This window comes from Canis aureus, chromosome 16 (assembly GCF_053574225.1).
Source record: "Canis aureus isolate CA01 chromosome 16, VMU_Caureus_v.1.0, whole genome shotgun sequence".
Taxonomy (NCBI): domain Eukaryota; kingdom Metazoa; phylum Chordata; class Mammalia; order Carnivora; family Canidae; genus Canis; species Canis aureus.
The window spans coordinates 44,271,284-44,293,028 of NC_135626.1; the positions used below are offsets into that span (position 1 = coordinate 44,271,284).

At 36.6% G+C, this 21,745-nt stretch overlaps 1 long non-coding RNA gene across 5 annotated transcripts in view; it reads right to left on the bottom strand.

Annotated features, from left to right (window-relative positions):
- Positions 1 to 21,745, bottom strand: part of LOC144286759 (uncharacterized) — a 150,464-nt gene that overhangs the window by 16,880 nt on the left and 111,839 nt on the right. The window contains exons 3-6 of one of the 5 annotated variants that reach the window (XR_013354717.1): positions 14,634 to 14,786; positions 8,609 to 8,760; positions 7,587 to 7,672; positions 7,026 to 7,158 (exon numbers count right to left, since the gene is read on the bottom strand). This is a non-coding gene — a long non-coding RNA (uncharacterized LOC144286759). Of the gene's footprint in view, positions 1 to 7,025; positions 7,159 to 7,586; positions 7,673 to 7,717; positions 8,192 to 8,604; positions 8,761 to 14,633; positions 14,787 to 21,745 lie in introns of those variants that run through there. The other 4 variants (XR_013354718.1, XR_013354721.1, XR_013354719.1 and 1 more) reach the window with 4 other exon arrangements.

The following is a 21,745-nucleotide window of genomic DNA, read 5'->3' on the forward strand; positions in this document are numbered from 1 at the left end:
CTGCATCCGGCTCCCTGCTCAGCAGAGAGTCTGCTTGTCCCTCTCCCTCTGACCCTCCTTCCCCACCACTTGCGTGCTCTCTTTCTCATTCTCTTTCAAATTAAAAAAATAAAATATTTGAAAAAAAAAAAAAAAAACCTGTGGAATTGTCCTTAACCACCTGGAAGACTTGGGCTTGCCCTCAGAGGCCAAATTCTACCACCGCTGCCACCAATGAAGTCAGGCACATGGTGACCCTGTCACGGCGACACGTGGGTGTGTGTGACTATGAGTGTGTGTGCATGTGAACATACACGTGTGTGCATGTGGATGTGTGCATGTTCGTGAGGGTGAGCCTGTGTTTGCGTTAAAGGAAATCTTCCGAAGAAGGAAATGGAAAATCACTGGCATAGATGGAACCTAAAAATAAAAACATGGAAAGATTTTTTTTTTTTTTTACAAACAGAAACATTTTACTATATGTTACTTTGTTCCAAGAGTTTATGCCCTAAGTTTCTTCAATTGTTTTGAAGAATACTGTTTTTCCCCAGTGCTGTGTGAGTTTGAATTGTGGTAAAAAGGGAAATCTCAATAGTTTCTGTCCCGACTACGGATTCCTGTGGCCTCTGATGATAATGTTTGTGGCTTGGGAATGTAAACTATCTCATGTATATTCATATTGGAAAGTCTACCCATAAACATTCCTACCTGAACGTTTCCACTAACCCCCTCTTAATCCTCTGCAGTAGGTATCATTATGCTAATCTTAGCACAGTGGTAACTAAGGTAAAAAGAGATTTGTCTAACAACACACAACCATCTGGGTTGCAATTATTTGAGAGTAGGGCTCTGGATTCCAATCTTGGCTTCACCACTTACCAGCTACATCATCTAGGGTAAGATAATTAACTTGTCCATGCCTCAGTTTCCTCTTCTCGAAACCAGAGTTGGCAGTATGAGTAGCTACTCTACAACATTATTATGGGTACCAAATGAGTCAATGGGTGTAAAATTATTAGAACAGAACCTGACACAGAGTAAATCCTCAATAGACATTTACTATTACTGTTGTCATTATTATTGTTATAACTATCACTGATTTGGGATTAGCACCAGGACTTTTTATTCCTACTCTTGTATCTTTTCCATTGGCAATGTGATATGCACTGTCTCGATTAACACAACAGCTCGAAAACGGAGGTGTGGGATCCCTGGGTGGCGCAGCGGTTTGGCGCCTGCCTTTGGCCCAGGGCGTGATCCTGGAGACCCGGGATCGAATCCCACGTCGGGCTCCTGGTGCATGGAGCCTGCTTCTCCCTCTGCCTGTGTCTCTGCCTCTCTCTCTCTCTCTCTGTGTGACTATCATAAATTTAAAAAAAAAAATTAAAAAAAAAAAAGAAAAAAAGAAAACGGAGGTGTTTGCAGAATAGGAAAAGTTAGGTAACAGGCATTCAAAACACTGCCTTGAGTGTCTTGCCAGGGCTTGCTTGAGTATGGCAAAGTGAACAAGATAGGCATAGACTCTGTCCTCTCTGAGTGACAGCTCCTATAGCTTATTAAGAAATTCATTTTGGGGGTAGCTGGGTGGCTCAGTCGGTTAAGCATCTGACTCTAGGTTTCAGCTCAAGTCATGATCTCAGAGTCCTGAGATCAAGCCCAGCGTCGACCTCAGTGCAGAGTCTGCTTAAGATTCCTTGCCCCTCGGCTTGTGTGTGCACGCTCTCTCTCTAAAATAACTAACTAACTAACTAACTAAATAAATAAATACAATCTTTTTAAAAAGAGGTTTATTTCTTGGTTCTATTCAGAGAGATCAATGGTGGTGGGTGCCTTGGAACTTCACAGCATTATTCTTCAATGTCAGTATCAGGTAAAGATATCAGGGTGGCTTAAGGACATTCAGGTATATTCCATGTCCTCTTTGTAAATCTCTGAAGTAATTTAAAAAAAATTCAAGGTGAGAACAAGACCTTTTTTTAAAAAAAAAAGATTTTATTTATTTATTCATGAAAGACACACAGAGAGAAAGGCAGAGACTTAGGCAGAGGGAGAAGCAGGCTCCAGGTAGGGAGCCTGATGTGGGACTCAATCCTGAGACCGTGGATCAGACCCTGAGCCAGGGGCAAGTGCTCAACTGCTGAGCCACCCAGGCATCCCAAGAACAAGACCTTTAAGGCAGCAAAGATTTCTTGGAATTATCAATCTTCCAAAGTGCTTTTCTCCATCTTCAAGGGAACTTATAGAGCTAACCAAAACTTTGCAATGAGAAAAAACGTGGTACCCTGCAAGAGACAGAAGATGTTTTTTCTGGAGGCTTGCTGCCTATTGCTCAAAAGATAGAGGAAGGAGGAAGGGATGAAAATAACCCCAAACTCCCCTTGGATCAAGATGAAATAATCTAGCAATATGAACCAGAGGGAAGCATCTAAGGGAAATGGTAATATACAACTCTTCAATGTTTTGGAAGAAGTGCGCCTTCTTTGCTTGCTAACAATCTATTGTTGAGTGCCACGGTGCTGTTTCATATCAAGATTTCAAAAACCATTACAAGCTGCATAGGTATTGGAGGCTCAACCAGATGTGATGAAGTTTCCATTGTTTTACTTAGTGCATGGAAAATATTACTAATGGTTGGTGTCAGGGGAGGCTTAACTGACCCCAATCGGCCAAACTCATCTGGGCACATTTCTTTAAGTCAGACCCTTTAAATACTCTCCCTGGTTATTTCACAATCCCCCTCCCCCATTTTATGAGATATTTGACTATATATAGCTCATTTTAGTCAAAGGAGAAATTCCATGACTGCATGAACAGGTGGGCTGGGGCCTTGGAGGAGGGGTGGGATATCTCTGCTTAAGATGGAATTTTATTTACAGTCAAATCTTGATTATCTTTGATGCAAGACAAAACTGAGAACAATGAAGGAACTGAAGTCTCTTAAATCTCATTCAGTCTCTTTCCCTGCCATGTTTCTCCAAGAATTACTCAAAGGTGACTCAACACAATTTACACATCTCCTTGAGCAAAATCTCATCTCCTTCTAATTCTTCCCATTCCCTTCCCCAATGCACCAGCTGAGACACAACAAAATGACCTGATAGAAGAAAGGATCTTAGAAGCACTCCTACCTGTTTACCTAGAGTTCAGGGGCACGTGGGTGGCTCAGTGGTTGAGCACCTGCCTTTGGTTCTGATCGGGATCCCAGGATCTTGGGATTGAGTCTCTCATTGGGTTCCCTGCTTCTCCCTCTGCCTGTGTCTCTGCCTCTCTCTCTGTGTCTCATGAATAAATAAATAAAATCTTAAAAAAAAAAACCACCTAGAGCTCACATTCAATTTCTGTGTTTAATATATGATTTGTGCTTTAGATTTTTCTGAAACATAGGAGCAATCTCAAATAAAAGAAACATTTGCCTTCTGTTTCCATAATACACCACGGTGACCCAAACAGTGCAGTTCTTGCTACTGTCACAGACAGGTGCTTTTCTTTTAATTTAGAAAGCTTCAGAACAGATCGTGTTTTTCTTCAACCTGTGTGTGCACAAGTCTCATTCATTAGAGGCGTCCTTTATTCTCTTTAGTAAACTTGACATGTTCTCCAGAAATGAACTCATCAAGATCCAGAGTTCACTCTTAATTCAGAGGAATATGGAAAACAAAATTAAATGCTTTTCTAAACCTCCTGTGACTTTATCTGTGAACCTCGTGACTTTAGCTGAACCTCTTTTGTCAGCAACACTGGGGTGGAGGTCCCCTGAGAATAACCTTCCCTGTAAGAAGGTTTCTGGCACTTAAAATTTAGCATTGAAATCGTAAGTTTAAAAAAGGTCAAGACAATAAAATGTGACTATGATTTCAGAAATGAATAATGTTTTAGTGAGCTCCATATATTCATTTTTTTCTTAAATATGTTGCTCATTAGCCAGGATTTTAATAAAGTGGCACTGAATTTTGAAAATGTCTTACAGCTATTATGTAAAGGTATGATGGCCATTAATTTTTTTTAAAAAACCTCCAAACTCAGACATAGCTGGTTGAAACTATAGGAAAGGGTATCATTAATGAAAAACAAAGTCTTCATAGGTTGTATGCTCTGTGACAGTTGAAAGCTCAAAAGAGCCTTTTCACTTGTACCAGAAAAGCACCCATGTTTGCTGTGTAGTTGATATATTTTCATTGGCATCTTAGTTGTTTCTGTTACTAGTGTGGGTCCCTGCAAATGATCTCTTGCTGCCAAACTGGGAAGTCAATTGAAGGTTTGCCTCAATATTATGAAAACTGATAGAACTGATGGAGGGGAAGAAAACAGACTGCTTGCCCAAAGAGAACCAGCATCAAGGCAGAGAACATGTAATGTCATCACAAGTGGTTGGTCTGAATTCCACTGTGTCCTCCAGTCTTGTTTTTAAATGATCCTGAAAAACTGAGGTCTCAGAGCAGGCTTAAACACTTAGCGCCTGGAATGAATTTAAAACTTAAGGGAACAAATGGATGTTGAGTGAAGGAAAGCCTTTGTCTCAAAGTACCATGAGCAATTCCCAGGGCATGCTGCTGTCAGAACTCACTGCAGAAATATAATGGAATTTCTAATTTGCTTTAATTAGAAAAAAGTAAACACCGCCCTCAACATGTCATCATGTTTATATAGGAGCCCAACCAGCTGATTTTCTGCTGGCATGGCCCTGGAACCACTCAATTAAATCTCAGGGCACAATTTCTTTTTATGAATGAAATACCATTAGTATGAAGCCAGAGAATTCTTTTTTTTCTCATCTGCTTCTTTGGCTGTGACTCTACAGGGACAAGTGACCAAACACAGCACCTTCCAATTTTAAATTTACCAATGCTAATTTCCAAGACTAGATTATTTAGAGTCCCTCTTTCTGAGGCATCAGCATCATTATTTTTAAAAAGTTGCACGTTACGGGACTAAGGGAACAAAAATACTGTATTTCTAACATACAATGCTAGCAAAAAAATAATTAATTTTTAAAAAGATAAAGGAGAAGTCTACTTCTTAACAGGCATTGGGTAATTTTAAAAGGCAAAACCCTAGTTAAAGTTTATCCTAAGAAATTAGAATATTGATAGAATTTTGCCAGAGCTGGAAAATTATCTTCATGTAAGAGATTATACAACAGATGCTCAACTGTTATAAATTGTTGGAGATACGGACATTTTAAAACAGCGCTGAGTCAGTTACCCTACAGTTTTTAGGATCCATGAAACATGAATCACAGTTAAACAAATTAAGAAATTTTTGTTTGAAAAACTGAGAAGCAAATAATCCTACACAATTTTTTTTTCATGAAAAAGAGATGGCAAAGATTCTTAGTACTCTAGAGCAGTGACATTGCAGTTAAATATAGTAAAAAGTTAATTTTTCTGCTATTCCTATAAAAGGAAGCAATAGTAATTCTCAGTTGCAAAGTCTCTCAAACAGCTGCAAACTTTAAGCTAAAATAACAGGAGACAAATCTAATTCTGGAATGTCGGGGAAGTTTTCTCCAACTGATCAGCTCCATGTCAGTTTCAACTGCAAGGTAAGGGGGGCTGTATATGTATATCTCGGTGGGGTGGAACAAGCCCTTGCAATTCCCAAGTTCAGCCATTCAGGCTTGTTAAACACATTAACAAGATCCACACTTAAGTTTTAGGAGCACTCTCAGCCAACACCACGGGCATCAAAGCCACGTCTCGAACAGAAAGCCTAGGGACAGTTGTCCCTTTTGAGTGTCCTTTGCCCACTTCATTTTAGGATTTCTACCTAACTCTTCTCATTATTTTTAGACACAAGGAATGATATTTTCTCTACATGTAAAGTTGTTGTGACTCAAAGGTCCATAAATGGGCATGTCCTCTCATAATATTTGCAGTTTCTTTCGAGTCTCTGATGATACATCAGTGCAGAGATCAGGGCTAATGGAAGCCGGGTCAACCAACATTCAGAGAGAAATGAAAAAGAAAACAAAACTGAGTATCTCCCATAGGAGAACATGCATAACATTCTTGAAGGATTTCACATAATCCTCAAGTATATGTGTGTTATTGAGTCACGGCCATCTTTCATCTTAAAATGCAAGATGGACTTTAATTAAAAGATTCAGAGCCAACTTTACTAGAATAAGTGAGAAAAATGAGATAGTGATGCAGCTTCTGTGGGGGCTTGACTATCATGACAGGTGAACTCCCACCCAACACACACACACACACACACACACACACACACACAGAGGCATCTCTTTTTTAGCCCATGCTATTTAAATTTTATTTTGCCTCCAAAATTAACTCTGCCATCACTTCTCTTAAAAAAACAGAAATCCTTACTGGTTTTGTTGCAGAGTTGAATTATTCAAGGCAAAATCCACCTTCCATTTTGACTCATCAAGCACACCAACCCTTAATTTATTGAGACTATCAGATCCCAAAAAGGCAGGTTGTACACTTTTTTGAAGGGCTCATCACACCAGGCATCTTCCAAAATCTTGTGTGGGAGGGGAAGTTCCTCAGGCATTTCTCCAGATGAACCAGCATGAAAATACAGAATTATACTCTATTTTTAACCTTTGAGCCAATCAGAATAAACTGTTGGCAAAGTGAGAATATAGTGAGTACTAGACATTTCTAGGACTGTTAGTGTGCTAGAGAGACTTGGACTATGGCCAGTGCTCCGTCATCCACACTGTTACTGCAGTCCAGCCAACCTCCTCAGATGATAGCTCCATATGTGAGCAACTGGCCTGCATAAATCTTGATACCGACTACTTGTGGGTGCCCAATGGCTAACTTTAACTTAACACGGATGTATCTAAAACAATCACCTTCCTTAAAACTTCTCCAACATTCCTCATCTCAGTGTCTCCCACAGCCATTCAAAATTCTAAGCCAGATGCTTAGTAGACTCCACCTTCCTTCTCCCTTCCACATTCAGTCCTCAACTTTACATGTTCGTTTTTCAAAATAACTCTTAGATTTATCTAATTCTCTTTCTGTTAACCATTTCATTATAGTCCATATTGTCTTCTCTCCTAATTTATCTTCACATACCTGTCTTGTTCCATTGCAGGCCCCTAGATATGGGGTAACCATACATCCGAGTTTGTCCAGGACAGCCCAAATGTATAACTCATCGTCCCAATAAAATTAGCAATTGCACCCCCTTTTGATTCTCCAGAGTTTCCTGTTTTGAATAACAAATTATATGATTACCACACATATAAGCAAAATTTCCTTCCAAAACTGCAAATCTAATTATGTCATTTCCTGCCTAAAATCCAATAATTCCAGTCCTTCGAATAAAGTCTCAATAACTTAACCTGGTTTTTAAAATCTTGCATAATCTTGGTTCTGACCACTTGTTAGCCTTATCTTGGGTAAGTCTTCCAGATGCCTTACTTCCTAGGATTGTGTATTACCCCTGTGATCAATCTCATAGCAATTTATTGTAATTTCTTGGTTAATTTTTTGTTTCTCCCATAAAGTTTAAACTCTGAATGTAGGAATGAGGTCCCACCGTTCATCAATACATCCCAGTACGCAGTGCATATTAATTACCCAAATTTTGTAGTCATAGTAGGAAAGAATACCTCTTTGCGAACATATACTCACTGTTAAATGAGAGACGACAGTGTCCACAATCCAACCCCGTTTTGTCAAAGTGAGGTTACAGAAGATGGTGTATAGGCAGATGTGAACTACAGGAAATAACAAATAAATGTGAATAAGCTCTACCATGAAGAGAAAATGGAAGTCATCATTATTTAATTTCCCTTTTAATTATCATACATCATCATCATTACGTAACCAACATATAGAAATTAAGTGGTCATCTTTCACTTATCTCCATGTAACATCCGCTCAGCAGAAAAATATCACAAATATCCCACCATTCAGTCTTCCAACATTAAAAGGTATAACCTCATTCTATATATCCACAAGAAAATACAACATAATATAACCATGAGAAAACATACTAAAAAAAAATCGACTGCTTAAATTTTTATGTATCCTAATTCATTTTAACGGCAAATATACATTTTTCATTTTCTTCATTAAAAATTAAACAGCATTGTAATGCCTGGGTGGCTCAGTGGTTGAGTGTCTGCCATTAGCTCAGGTTGTGATTCTGGGGTCCTGGGATCAAGTTTCGCATCAGGCTCACTGCAGGGAGCCTGCTTCTCCCTCCGCCTATGTCTCCGTCTCTCTCTGTGTTTCTCGTGAACAAATAAATAAGATAATAAAAAATTAAGCAGCATTTAAAATAGCACAGTAGCATTAAAAATGCTATTCCAAATTATATGTGCCACATGCAATGCCCCTCCTGCTCATGTTTTATTATTATGGACAATTTTTACATATGTATACTTTGAAAACACAGATCAAAAAGGCAATTGTCTCTGTTCTGGCCCTAATACTTAACTATTCTTTTTTCAGAACTCCTAACTCCACCATTGCTAGCTGAGGGGAAGTTCCCTAGTCTGTCAATGAACTGATATCAAAACCTTTTCCAGTAGTTAATCATTCATCATGACCTTAACCTAAAGGAGTGTTACATATCAACCAATAGACTTCTAGTTTCAAAAATAAATATCGCTGATAAGGTAATAAAACAAAACAAAAAAATTACCTACACATTTTCTTCCCCAAACATCTGCTAGCACTTTCATGGTACCACATGGATCAGTCTTGAAAGAAAAGAATACATGGAAAGCCCATTTCTCTAATACCACTCTATTGTAAGGAAGCATTGCTCCTAGGTGATTCTCTCATGTCCAAGCAAGCACTGGGAAAGCCAAAAGGAAAAAAAAAAAAAAAAAAAAAAAAAGACAATGAACAATGAGTAGGATTAGTTCTCAAATCAAACACATCATTTTTCTCTTCCCTTTTAAGATTTCTCCCATGGGAATTGAGGCATTAACAAAAGAATTGAGTAATTGTGAAACCAGTTATATTTTTAGACATAATTCCCATACCATTAAATTCATGCTTTAAACTATACAACTCCACAGTTTTAGTAGATTCACAAAATTGTGCAGTCATCACCAATATCTAATTCTAGAGCATTTTTGTCACTCCCAAAGGAAACACTATATACTTGATGAGTAACTTCTCATCCTCCCATCCCAAGCAATTTGAAACATTAATCTATATTCTGTCTCAATGGGTTGTCTTATTCTGCACATTTTGTATTAGTGAAATCTTATAATATGTAGTCTTTTGTGTCTGGCTTCTTTCACTTATACAGTATTTTCAAGGTCCAACTATGTTGCACCAAGTATCAGTTCTTTATGCCTTTTGTGACTGAATAATATTCCATTGTATGGGCACACCCCCATCTTATTTATTTGTTCATCCATTGATGGCTATTTTAGCTGTTTCCACTTTTTAGCTATTATGAATAATACCACTATAAATAACCATGTTTTTGTGTAGACATATGTCTTCAGTTCTCTTGGGTATATACCTAGGAGTGACATTGCTGTTTCATATGGTAACTCAACTCTGTGCTTAACTTTTTGAAGAAACGCCAAAATGTTTTCCACATCAGCTGTATCATTTTACATTCCAAATAGCAATATACAAGTTTCTCATTTCTCCACATCCTTACCAACGGTTTTTATTCTCTTAAAAAAATTATTATTATCATCATCCTAGTGGGCTGAAAGTGGTATCTCATTCTGATTTTGTTCTGTATTTCCCTGATAACTAACAATGTTGAGCATTTTTAAATGTACTTCTTAGCAATTCATGTATCTTCTTTGTAGAAATGTCTACTTAAATCCTTTGTCCATGTGCTCATTTTATTAATCCTTTGTTCATTTGCTCATTTGTTGAGTTGTTAGAATTCTGGATACCAATCCCTTCTCAGATATATGATTTGCAAATATTTCCTCTTTTCTGTGGGTTGCCTTTTCACTTTTTTGATGCTGTTGTTTGAAATACAACAATCTTAAGTCCAATTTATCTATTTTTTTCTTTTGTTGCTCACACTTTTGGTGTCATATTTAAGGAATGATTGCTTAATACAATGTCAAAGTAATTTATGCCTTTTTTTTGTTTTTTAGTTCTTATGATTAGGCCTTTGATTCACTTTTAGTTAATTTTTGTATACAGCATGAGTAGAAGTCCAACCTCATTCTTTCTCATGGGTATATCCAGCTGTTCTAACACTATTTTTAAAAGACTATTCTTCTACCATTGACTTGTCTTGACACTCTTTATCAACTGACCATAAATGTAACAGATTTTTTTCTGAAATCTATGTTGATCTACATGTCTATCCATATACTAGTATTATACTATCTTGATTGTAGTTTGTAGTAAGTTTTGGAATTGGGAAATTTGAGTCCTGAAACTTCTACTTCTTTTTCAAGATTCTTTGGCTATCCTGGGACCTTTCTATTTCACCTGGGAATTACAGAACACTACTGAAAGAAATTATATCATATCTAAATACATAAAAAAGACATCCTGTGTTCCAAGATTAAAAGACTTAATGTTTTTAAGAGAGCAATGCTCCCCAAGTTGATCCACAGAGGAAACACATTCCCTATGAAAATCTCAGCTGCAAAATTTTGTGAAAATTTACAACTGAATCCTAAAGTTCATATGAAGTATGTGTAGTAAAATTACGATAGCTTGATAACACGTTTATTAAAGCCATTAGATATAAACTAATAACTAACTAACTAACTAAATAAATAAATAAACCTCTTCTGGGGTATACATGTCAGTCAGTGTTTATCGAAAGGTGCTGCCTAAATAAAAATGGTTGCAATCCAATTCAGTAAACATTGCCATTTCCTAGCCAACATTCTAGGTATTGAGGTACATTTTGGGTAGGTTTAGATTTCCAGTGGTGAGAGGGAACACTAAGTGCAAACATGACATAAATAAGTAGTTTTCAGGTAGTTCCAATTCCTGTGAAAAATGTAAAACAGAAAAATAGAGTAAAAAGTTACTGAAGGAGGAAGGGAGAACTACTTTAGACTAGAGAGTCAGAGCCAGCCTCTGTGAGGAGATGACAGAGGAGCCAAACTCATGATGGTCTTGGGCAAGATTATTCCAGGCTAAAGGAGAAACAACTGCAAAGGCTCAAAATTGAACCTCTTTTATTTTATCCCACTCAATATGGAACTTCTTCCCAGAAATAGCAGAGAGCAGATGACCAGATTATACCTTTCTTTAATTGTTTTAACTTAAATTTTTTGCTGCTGGAATAGAAGCTCTACAAGAACAGGATATTTCTCTAACACATGAGCATAGCTTTATTTCTGGAGAATTATCCTAATTGTTCTTGTGGAAAGTACTGGAGAAAAAATATTTACTTGAGATTCACTTTGGGATTAAATTCAAATTTCTAATTAAGCTGGTAACTCACTGGAAATAAAGTCTTTCTTTCTCTCTCTCTCTCTGATTTATATTTTTAAAAAAGAGCAATTCACCTTGGGGTAATAAAATGAAAACAGCTATTTATCAATAGGATCAAATTCAATGATTATCAAAGATTCATTTTGATGATTTTTATTTTGTTTTATTTTAAGGTTAATTTAGCTGAGGTAATTCCTATTTGCTCAAAAATACTTATCTATTTTCACTAATGATATACACCCTTGCAATGAAATATTTCTTGCCTATTTTTCCTCCCAAAATTATTCTAATTAAGGTTTGGCCAATTTTATGAAAAATATGGAACTATTCCCTGAGCTGGAATTCCTCTGAAAGAGACAACATGCTTGTAACTAATTCCAATCATTCAGAATTCTGACCCAAATCAGACCTTTGGGGGTTCAAGCTCATTTACATTTCATAAAACACAACTTCCTATTTCTAGAGAATGAAAGGCTTTGAAAGTCACAAGGAAATGGCTCAAAAAGCATCCAGGACATCAAACAGCTTTCACAAATCCTACTTGATGAGTTAAGTGTAAAGGAATCAGAAACATATGGATTACATTTCCCTTAAAATACACATAGGTTTAACAGTGAAGAAGAAAAAAAGTGTCTGGCCCAGTGTGGTTTGGGTTTTTTCGAACCTAAAATATTTGGAAAATAGTTCAAGATGGTTAATGAACCCCAAAGTGTGCTGGATTTCACAAACAGTGCCTCCTAGGGAGAGAGAAAGAAGAAAGAAGAAAGAAAGAAAGAAAGAAAGAAAGAAAGAAAGAAAGAAAGAAGAAAGAAAGAAAGAAAGAAAGAAAGAAAGAAAGAAAGAAAGAAAGAAAGAGAAAGAGAAAGAAAGAAAGAAAGAAAGAGAAAGAAAGAAAGAAAGAAAGAAAGAAAGAAAGAAAGAAAGAAAAGAAGGAAGGAAGAAAGAAACTAAAGAAAGAGCAGGCTTAGAGCTGTCTGAGAAACACAAAACCCTTTGGATCCCACTGTAGAAAGTTCATGTTTCTTGATCCTAATACCTGATTTACTCGTCATCACTGGAAAGACTCCTCCCCCTCTTCCTTCCCAAGGCCACCACCATCATGCTCCCCCACAAATAAAAAATAAAAGAAAGAATCAACATTTCTAAAACTCTATCCTTTAAGGGATTGTTATAATTTGAACTCATTTAGGAAATGAGGAGGTTGAATAAATTGCATTCCCAGGCTTAAATTACTGTGTCATTCTTGTTGATACAATGAACCCTTTCACCTAGCATTGTGTCCTAGGAAATTACAGTTCCTGCATGGAATGACCTACTAGGGAACAAGCTAGAGCCCAGGCTCTGAGCAGAGGGTCAAGAGCCGAACATTAGTCAGAGGAGATCCGGAGTCTGTGAGTCAGGCCTCCAGACTGCTGCAGGGAACCATCTTGACCATCTACCTGCTGATCTCCTCAGGCCCTCCTAGGGGGCAGCTACCACATCTTGCAATTTTATTGTCTGCACTGTGGCATGCTCACTGCCTCATGATATTCCCTAAACTCTAGGTCAGTGCTTCTCTGACCCTCAGGCAACACCAACACTCTTTTGGGATGTTCATTTTGGAGGAATGTTCCACTTTCTTCAACTTGTAAAATCCTTTTAAGGTTCCCTTTTATTTTCCACTTCCACTACTACAACCGTCATCCAGGGATCCTCCTTCCCACTTATCATATATGTTGGGAAAGGCATTCAGTCTCTCCACCTCAACTCAGCCATGTGAGAATAGGCTCTGGACCTGGAACACTTCTTTACCAAGAGATAAAGACCCCTTGTAGCCTGTGCTGGACTTACTACGTATGAGAATCTCTTTTCCTCTTCCAGATTCAGTGCATACTCCTTTCTATGCTTAAGGATATACACTATATGGCATCTGGCCAACTTCGCTACTATGTTTATCCCCTGTGAGCCCAGGTTCCTTTGCAGCAGGACAACACAGGTGCCTGCAGGCCAACTGCCCTGCATCCTGGAGGGACTGGCTAACTGTGCAGATTCCCCTGTAGTTCTCCAAATCCATTTGTTAGCCTCAGGTAACTGGTTACCTAAAGCAACCTCTGTGCTCTGAAGTTTCTGCCCCTTGGCTCTGCTCTGCCCTAAGTATTGCTCTCATCAATCAGCCTCCAGGCTCCCCTCCCCATTCCTCAGGGCCTTTGATGCAGGGCTTGTCAGTCTTCCTCTCCAGGCAGTTCCTACCATATTCTGGGAGACCTCCATAGGCACATAGATGACACCTGTGGTACCCTGTCCTCTTCATGCCTCAGCACTTGTGTTGCACTGCACACTTTGTTAGCTGCTCAACCCCTTGGTCCAATGTAACCCTCATCGTTTGAAATGTGAGCATCTTTTCCCACCAAAGCTTCAATCTTCAGTTCTCTTACTCAAACCCTCCCTCATACCTTATCCATACTTCTCCACAAAAGCTCCAACCCCAACCCAGTGAATGCTTTTCCATCACTAGACCCCTCCCTCTTCACTGCCTGCCTTGTGCAGTTTCAGGAAAATCACACTGTCTGGTAGGTCCAGGCCTCAGCACACAGCCCCTACCCTCAAGGCATGACTAATGCTGTTTGGCTCTCTTCTGAATTTCTTTACTTAGCCTTCATTCTCCAAAGGAGCTATTTAAAACCTTCTTAAGCTCCTCAACATTTTAACTCAACACTCTGCAAATGACCCTACCCACCTCCAACTTCTTACAGCCAGCAAGTGGGAGCAATCAGCTGCCTTCTAGCAGGCCTGCAAACCAGCCTGAATGGAATTCTTCCTCCCATTTCAAAGAAGAGGCATCCCTCCACCCCTTGCTCATGCTCACCAGCTTTGTACTCTTAATTAACTGTTTCATTTCTGTTCTAGCATTCAACCTCTCCATTTATGTTGTCTCCTTTTCAACAGCATTTAAACAAAGTCAAGATGTTCCCATCCAAGACAAAATAAACACTCCCTCAAAACCACGTCTCCCACCATCCATGTCTGATCTCCCTCCTCTCTACCGATGTATGTTCTTAAAAGAATATCTGTATGTTGGCTAATTGCATTTAAATTAAAAAACAAACAAACAAACAAAAAGAGTATTGGGCTTCCAGTATCCATGCTCACTTTTTACATAACCACTTCTTCCTCTTGGAACCCTCTCCTTGCAATTTCCTGGTTTGTCCACCCAGGGTTTGTGCGGGTGCCTTCACAAACTCCACCCATCTTCTTTATGGTGGGACCTTAACACACTGCTATATCAGGGACGCATCTGTAACTTACCAACAATCTCAGGGCCACCTTGATGGTTCCAAAGTACCCCTCTTTTTTAATACACTGCTCATTGCAATTAACATTCTTGAAGTTGCAGGTACTATATTAAGTAGTCAGGATATAAAGACAAGGAAACCATCACATCGTGCTCAAAAACACAGTCTAATGGAATGGGCAAAAATGGATACTTTTAGTTAGAGTACATTGAGTATGGCAAAAGGGAGACTTTCTATTCAACTAAATTAAAGGGTAATGATGCAAATTAAGTAATCCTGTTGATACATCTTAATCACTCAATTTACAAAATAAGTTTTTACATAATTTCTCAAGAAAATTCAAATAAAAAACTATTCTTATCTCTAAAGTTTATTCCTACTTATAGTCTACCACAATAGCAAAAAGGCTACCTTATTTTACATATATTTTATATATATATCCCCAAATATACTTCTCAATTAAATGACATACTTTTCAAAGCTTATACATTTTATCAAATATTTTACCCTTCTACTTTACAATCAGAACCAGATACTGAGACAAATTTTGAAGCTGGTTAACTGTCAAATTAGTTAATTAATCAATTTTCTAGATTTATAAACTTAGAGTAATCATATTTCAATCATATCTAAGTCACCCCATCAACAAACAGCAGTATACGCCAAGAGCAGCACTGAGTGTTTTTACAAATTATATTCTTTTGAAAAAAAATTATTGTGTTTTCTGAAGAAGCCAAGTGAATGAAATACAGAAAACATCTAAAAACTTAAGTTATTATATTTAATGTTTATCATGTGATTCTTCTCCAATGTTATCATACAACTATGGTAGCTCTAAGCAAGCCACCACAGATGAACTTTCAGTTTTTGTCATATTTATGTCTTTGAAATAAGAATTCATAAATGGATTCATAATTTTACTTATTCTTAGCCAAGTGAAAGGCAAAAAAATTGTTTTAGTGGCATACATATTGTCCACTTTAAGAACAGAGCCCCTGGACCAGAAGGCAGCCAGGAAGGAAATTGTCCTCACAGGTGGCTTTCTCCAAGATGTACTTCAGGGTACAGAAAGGGTTAGTAACTTGTGCCTTTTATCTAAACCAAGTTTTAAGCTTTGTGAATTCCCTTTTATACAAGGTAAGCAATAATAATATAGTAGAAAGAGAATAATCTTTTTATTTCACTGAAGTATAGATCCAAATAATAATAATTATAAACATTAGAAAACACTTATGATTAAGTGCTCCCTCAATGTATAGAGATAGGTAATAGAGACAGACATAATTACATGTTAATATATAAATGGATACAAACACATATCTCCATTTTAAACATGAAGATATGAGGGCATTTAAAGTCTAACTTGTCCAGAGTCACAGGGCTTGTGCATTATGGTGCTGAAATTCAAATCTCAGCCTCCAAGTCACTCTGACATGATGCCTTTCTTCTTCTAGGAGTGTCTGTTTCCTTGAATATTTAAGCAAATATAATCTCTTATGTTAAAAAAAAATCTCTTATGTTATATGCTTCTGGAGATTTTATCACATAGAGAGGTAAGTCAAACCAGCAGAAATCCACCTGCGGACATCAACTAACTCTGTTTCTGTTATTGATTTTGGTTTGGTTGTGTTATTAATTAATTAACTATTTATTTATTTATTTATTTATTGTGGTGGGGATAATTGTGTGTGCATATGTTATTGACATTGAATTTTCTGTGTTGCAAAAAGGTTTTGCACATGGCCCATCACTGGTCTGGGCCTTTGCTATGGTCCTGGGAAAGTCCCTAGTAATGGGTTCACATGTCCACATATTTTCATAAAATTTTTAAAGCTGATATGTTTTAACTATGAATGGCTAAGACCACCAACTCTGTCTTTGCATTCTGACTTTTCATACTAGTTGTTATTAGAGTGGGTGTAGGCATATTGGTAATCCAAGTGAAGAGAGGTTAAAACCAAAATACGATTAATGTGGACTACTGGGCTATATGTAGGTGATTCACAGGCTTGTTTACATAAGCTTAAATTATTGTTAGGTATCTTGGTGTAGAAATGGATTCCAGAAAAATTCCTATAGCCCACTCTGCTGATGGCACAATATCATCACACCAGTATTTAGGACAGATATTTAAAGGGAATAGAGCCACAAGACAGTCTGTGGAAACTCTATCCAAATTGTGTAGCTCATACATAAAGAAACTTGATAGAGTTTTTTTCTCAATATTACACATCTGAAAATGTATATACATTACCAGTAATCAGTTACAAAGCTGGAGGAGACTTCCTAAAATAATTAATCATAATAAAATAAATAACAATAAAAGTTTGTCTTCCAAAGAAGATATTATATATAGTGGCAGGTCCTTGCTCCTGTTGTAAAAACTAGAAAAAAAAAGAGGCTAAATTTTAAAATTATACTTTTAGAGACATCATGAAATGGTGGAAATAATGAGGGCTAGATGAATTAAAACTCCAAAGAGAGAGGAGTCCTTCCTAAGAGAGCTGTCAACCATGGTTTCTTCCATGAGGGTACTAGCCACTTCTGGGAAATTCTGAGGATCAGACTTGGAGAGGTAGAGAGACTCCACAGCAGAAAATTGAGTCTAATGGTGCTTTAGGAAGTCATACAGGCTGGCTGATAGATGGAAAGCTGAAGGAGCCAAATGCATGATTTCATAGGCTATTTGAAGAGTGCAGAGGCAGTGTCAGTAATGGGGTATTTACCGGTTCATTATGTCTGTGAGACCAAATCCTTTGATGAGCACAAAATATTTGCCAGATTTTGAAGTGGAAGTGGAAGTTTAAGTGATTATTTAGTGGCTGAAGTGGAAGTTTAAAGAGTTTAATATTAAGGGGAATGATACAGCTAAAGGTAGTGTACAATTTTCCTCAATTTCTTGGCACTTAGGATAAAAGGTTCTACATCAAACCATGGTTCATCTCCTCCTCAAGACAGTTGAGAGATGTTGAAGATACATAGGGGGAGAAAGACTAAGCAGCTGAGCTCAAAACGCAGAAGGATTCAATGATATTGGTAAAAGACTATGAAGATAGACATCTATCAATATTTCAGGAGAAAATTAGTGATGCACCAGAGATGGGCTGAATCTAACTAAAAGTGCAACCCAGCCCTGATTAGTTTGAATTACTGATTTGGTTGAGTTGGTCTTTCATATTATCTGCCTAATGAAAGAAAGGGCCACCTTTTTGGGGGGGAAATAACCTTATATTCAATATCTATAATTCATTTTTTAAAAGACTGGCTTAAAATGAAAATTTAAAAGACAAAGAAGCAGATAATATATCCAATAATCAAGAGAAAAATTAAGCCATAGAAGTAGACCCTCAGATTATATAGATATTGGAATTCATAGATAAAAATGTTAAGATGACAAAGGTGCCTTCATGGCTCAGTCAGTTGAATGTCAGACTCTTGGTTTCAGCATAGTTCATCATCTCATGGGTTGTAAAATCAAGCCCCACATCAGGTGCTGTGCTCAGAGCACGGTCTGCTTGGGATTCTCTCCCTCACCACCTCTCCTCCCCAAGCTCTTGATTACTCTCTTTTATCTCTCTCTCTCTCACTCTCTATAAAATAAATACATAAATCTTTTTTAAAAAACCAACATTAAGATGATAATTATGTTCAAAAAAGGGGAGGAAAAGATGGGCAAAATAAATAAATGCATGCAAAGATGGAGAATTTAATAAATAACTTGAATCTGAAAAGGCACCAAATACACCTTCTAGAAATGAAAAATATAATATCTGGAATAACTCACTAGAGAAGTCTAGACAAAACAAAACAAATAGGAAGCTCAAAGACAGACCAATAGAAAAATATCTAAACTAAGGAAGGAAAGAAAAAGGAGAAAAACAACCAAAAAGAGAAGAGAATACATATCAAAAATATTCCAACTGTAGCATTGTATTTGAATGTCCAGGATGGGCAGAGATGGAATGGAGAAAAATTTGAAGAAATAATGCTGAAAAAAAAAATTGAAACTGATTAAAAAGGATTAAAGAAGGATTCAAAAGATCATCAAATCCTAACCAGGATAAGTGTTCTCTATATATCTATGTATCTACCAGTCTACCTCTATCTGTATCTTTATCTCTAGCTCTGTCTATTTAGTGCACACACACACACACACACACAATACTAGGTAAACTTTTGTTAAAAGTCAAAGACAAAAAGTTTTTTTTTAAAAATCAAAGTAAGAAACATTACTTAAAAAAGATAAAAAATTATTTTCAACAAAATATAAAAGCCAGAGGACAATGGTAAGACATTCATAAGTTGTTGAAAGAAAAATAATGTGAGCCTAGAATTTTATACGCAATAAAAATATAAAATTTAGACATTTTCAGAAAAAATACCTGAGATAATTCACTAAAAGCAGCCCAGTGTATGAGACATACTAAAAGAAATTCTTCAAGTCAAAGGAAAATAATCCAAGATGAAAGCACAGAAGACCAAGAAAGAATGAAGAGCACGAGGAAGCACAAGATAGCACTACTGGCAGAAGAGGATAGGATAATAGAGCTCTTGCATTGTTTGGGAAGTGATAAAAGCATTAAATTAAGAAAAGTGTCATTATGGTAAGGAAGCATATTTTAATCTTTAGGGTAATTACTAAAAATTAGCTAATTTAACTTAATTGACATATAGAACACTACATCCAACTATTTCAGAGTTATGTTCTTTTTCATGTCCACACTAGAATATTTAACAAAACAGATCAAAATCTGAGCAATGAAGCAACTCTCAACAAACGTCAAAGAATCGATAATCAAATGAAACATTTCAAAGTAGTGAAATTAACATAGTCACTAATAAGAGAGAAATGTTTCAAAAATCCTCAACTATTTGAAAAAAAAAAAGCAGTTAAATTCTAAATAACTCATGAATCAAAAAACTAACAAAGGAAATTAGAAAATATTTAACCAACTGAAAGTGAAAATAAGAAAACTTATGAAGTACAACAAAAGCAATTTTAAGAGGGAAACTTGCAGTTTTAAAAAGTATACTAGAAAAAAAAAAGAAATACCAAAATCAATGATGTAAGATCCTATGAAGCTAGAAAAAGCATAGCCTCACAAAATACAAAGAAAGTGGAAGGAAGGAAATAACAGAAATAAAAGCAGAAGCTGATTAAATAGAAAACAATCATGCAATAGAGAAAATTTACAAAGCCCAAAAGCTTTCCCTATGAAAATATTAATGAAATTAGTGAAACAGTTATAATACTTACTAAGGTGATAAAATAGAAAACGCAAGCTGCCAATATTAGGAATGAAAAAAGGGACATTACTACAGATCTTACAGATATTTTAAAAAACAATAATAAGAGGATAATTGTGAACAACTTCATGCCATAAAATTACCAACAAAGTAAAATTTTATAAATTCTTAAAATCACAACCTATCAAACCTGTAAAAGGAAGAGATAGAAAATCTGAATTAAATAGACAATTATAAAACTTCCCCACAAGAAGGATCCACGTTCTGAGCATTTGACTAGTGAATTTATCCAGATATTTATAGATATAATAAAACCAATCTTAACACAAGTTCTTTCAGAGACTAGGAAGAAAAGGAAATACTTCCAAATTCTGTTTTGGGGTAGTAGAGGCAGCAAAACTGATTCCATAACCTGAAAAGAAAATTACACAAAAAATGAATGAATGAACAAATGAAAGAAAGAAAGAAAGAAAGAAAGAAAGAAAGAAAGAAAGAAAGAAAGAAAATTACAAAATTACAGGCTAATCTTTCATGAATTTAAATGTAAAAATCCTTATGAAAATATTAGCAAATTTAACCCAGTAATGTAGAAAATTAGTAATATGCCAATTGCAAATAAGGTTTATTCCAGATAAGTAAGAGTGTGCTAATATTCAAAACTCAGTGTAATTCCCCATATCAGGCAAAGTAAATCATGTCATCATGCTAATAGATACAGAAAAAAAAAAAAAAACTGACAAAATTTAACACAAATGTTCAGGATTTTTTTTTAAAAGATTTTATTTATTAATTTATTTTAGAGAGAGAGTAGGGAGTAGGGGAGAGGGAGAGGGAAAGACTCTCAAGCAGACTCCCCATTGAGCTTGGAGCCCAACATGGGGCTCAATCCCATGACCCTGAAATCATGACCTGAGCTGAGACCAAGAGTTGGACACTCAACTGACTGAGCCACTGAGGTACCCCAAATGGTCAGGATTTTTAAAACTCTTAGAAAACTAGAAACAGCAGAAAGCTTGCTTAAACTGATAAAGTACCTATGGAAAAAAAAAAAAAAAGGAAGCCTCATATTTAATGGCAGGTATAGAGAATCTTCCCCAATAGCAAAAATGAAACAATAACTAGTGTATTTATAGTCAGCATTGAAACAGTGGTCTTGGCCATTTCATGAAATCTATAAAAAAGTAAAGAATGATTTGAAGGACCTATTATAAAGCCTTAATCAATACAGTGTAATACTGGCACAAAAATAGACCAAATGACTAAATAGTACAGGACAGTACTTACACAGACACACACAGATATACACCCTGATTTACAATGAAGGCAACAAACACTACAGTATAGAGGGAGAAAGGTGGCCATACCACCAAATGATGCTGGGTCAATTGGATAGTCGTATGGACAAAATGAGTCACAGCACAAGTAGGAGAGCTTGGGCTGCTGTGACCTGCCTTGTTATTACTACACCAGCCAAATCTATTGCAAAGCCTTAGCCATCCAGTGTCTCCAGTATAAATGATCCAAGGTTATTAAAACAGTCTTTTTTTTTTTTTTTGTATTAGAGTAAACATATGGTGGTCTCTTCCCTACTCTTAATCTGGAATTCCAAATTTGACCACATAAAAGCAAGTCAGCCACAGAATTACTCAGAATTATCATCGAAGAAATTGCCTGGGTACCTAGAGTATTCTATTATGAATCTGGCATGGAAGAATTAAAGGGAGGGAATGGCATCACACAGATACACACAAAATGAGTAATAATTGTCTAGCCAACATAGACTTCACAGGGAAAGCAAACGGGGAGGGTGGTGGTAGGATTTGTTGAAATTCCATGAGCTTGGATTCAATCTGAACCATATGTAGCTCCAGATTAGGT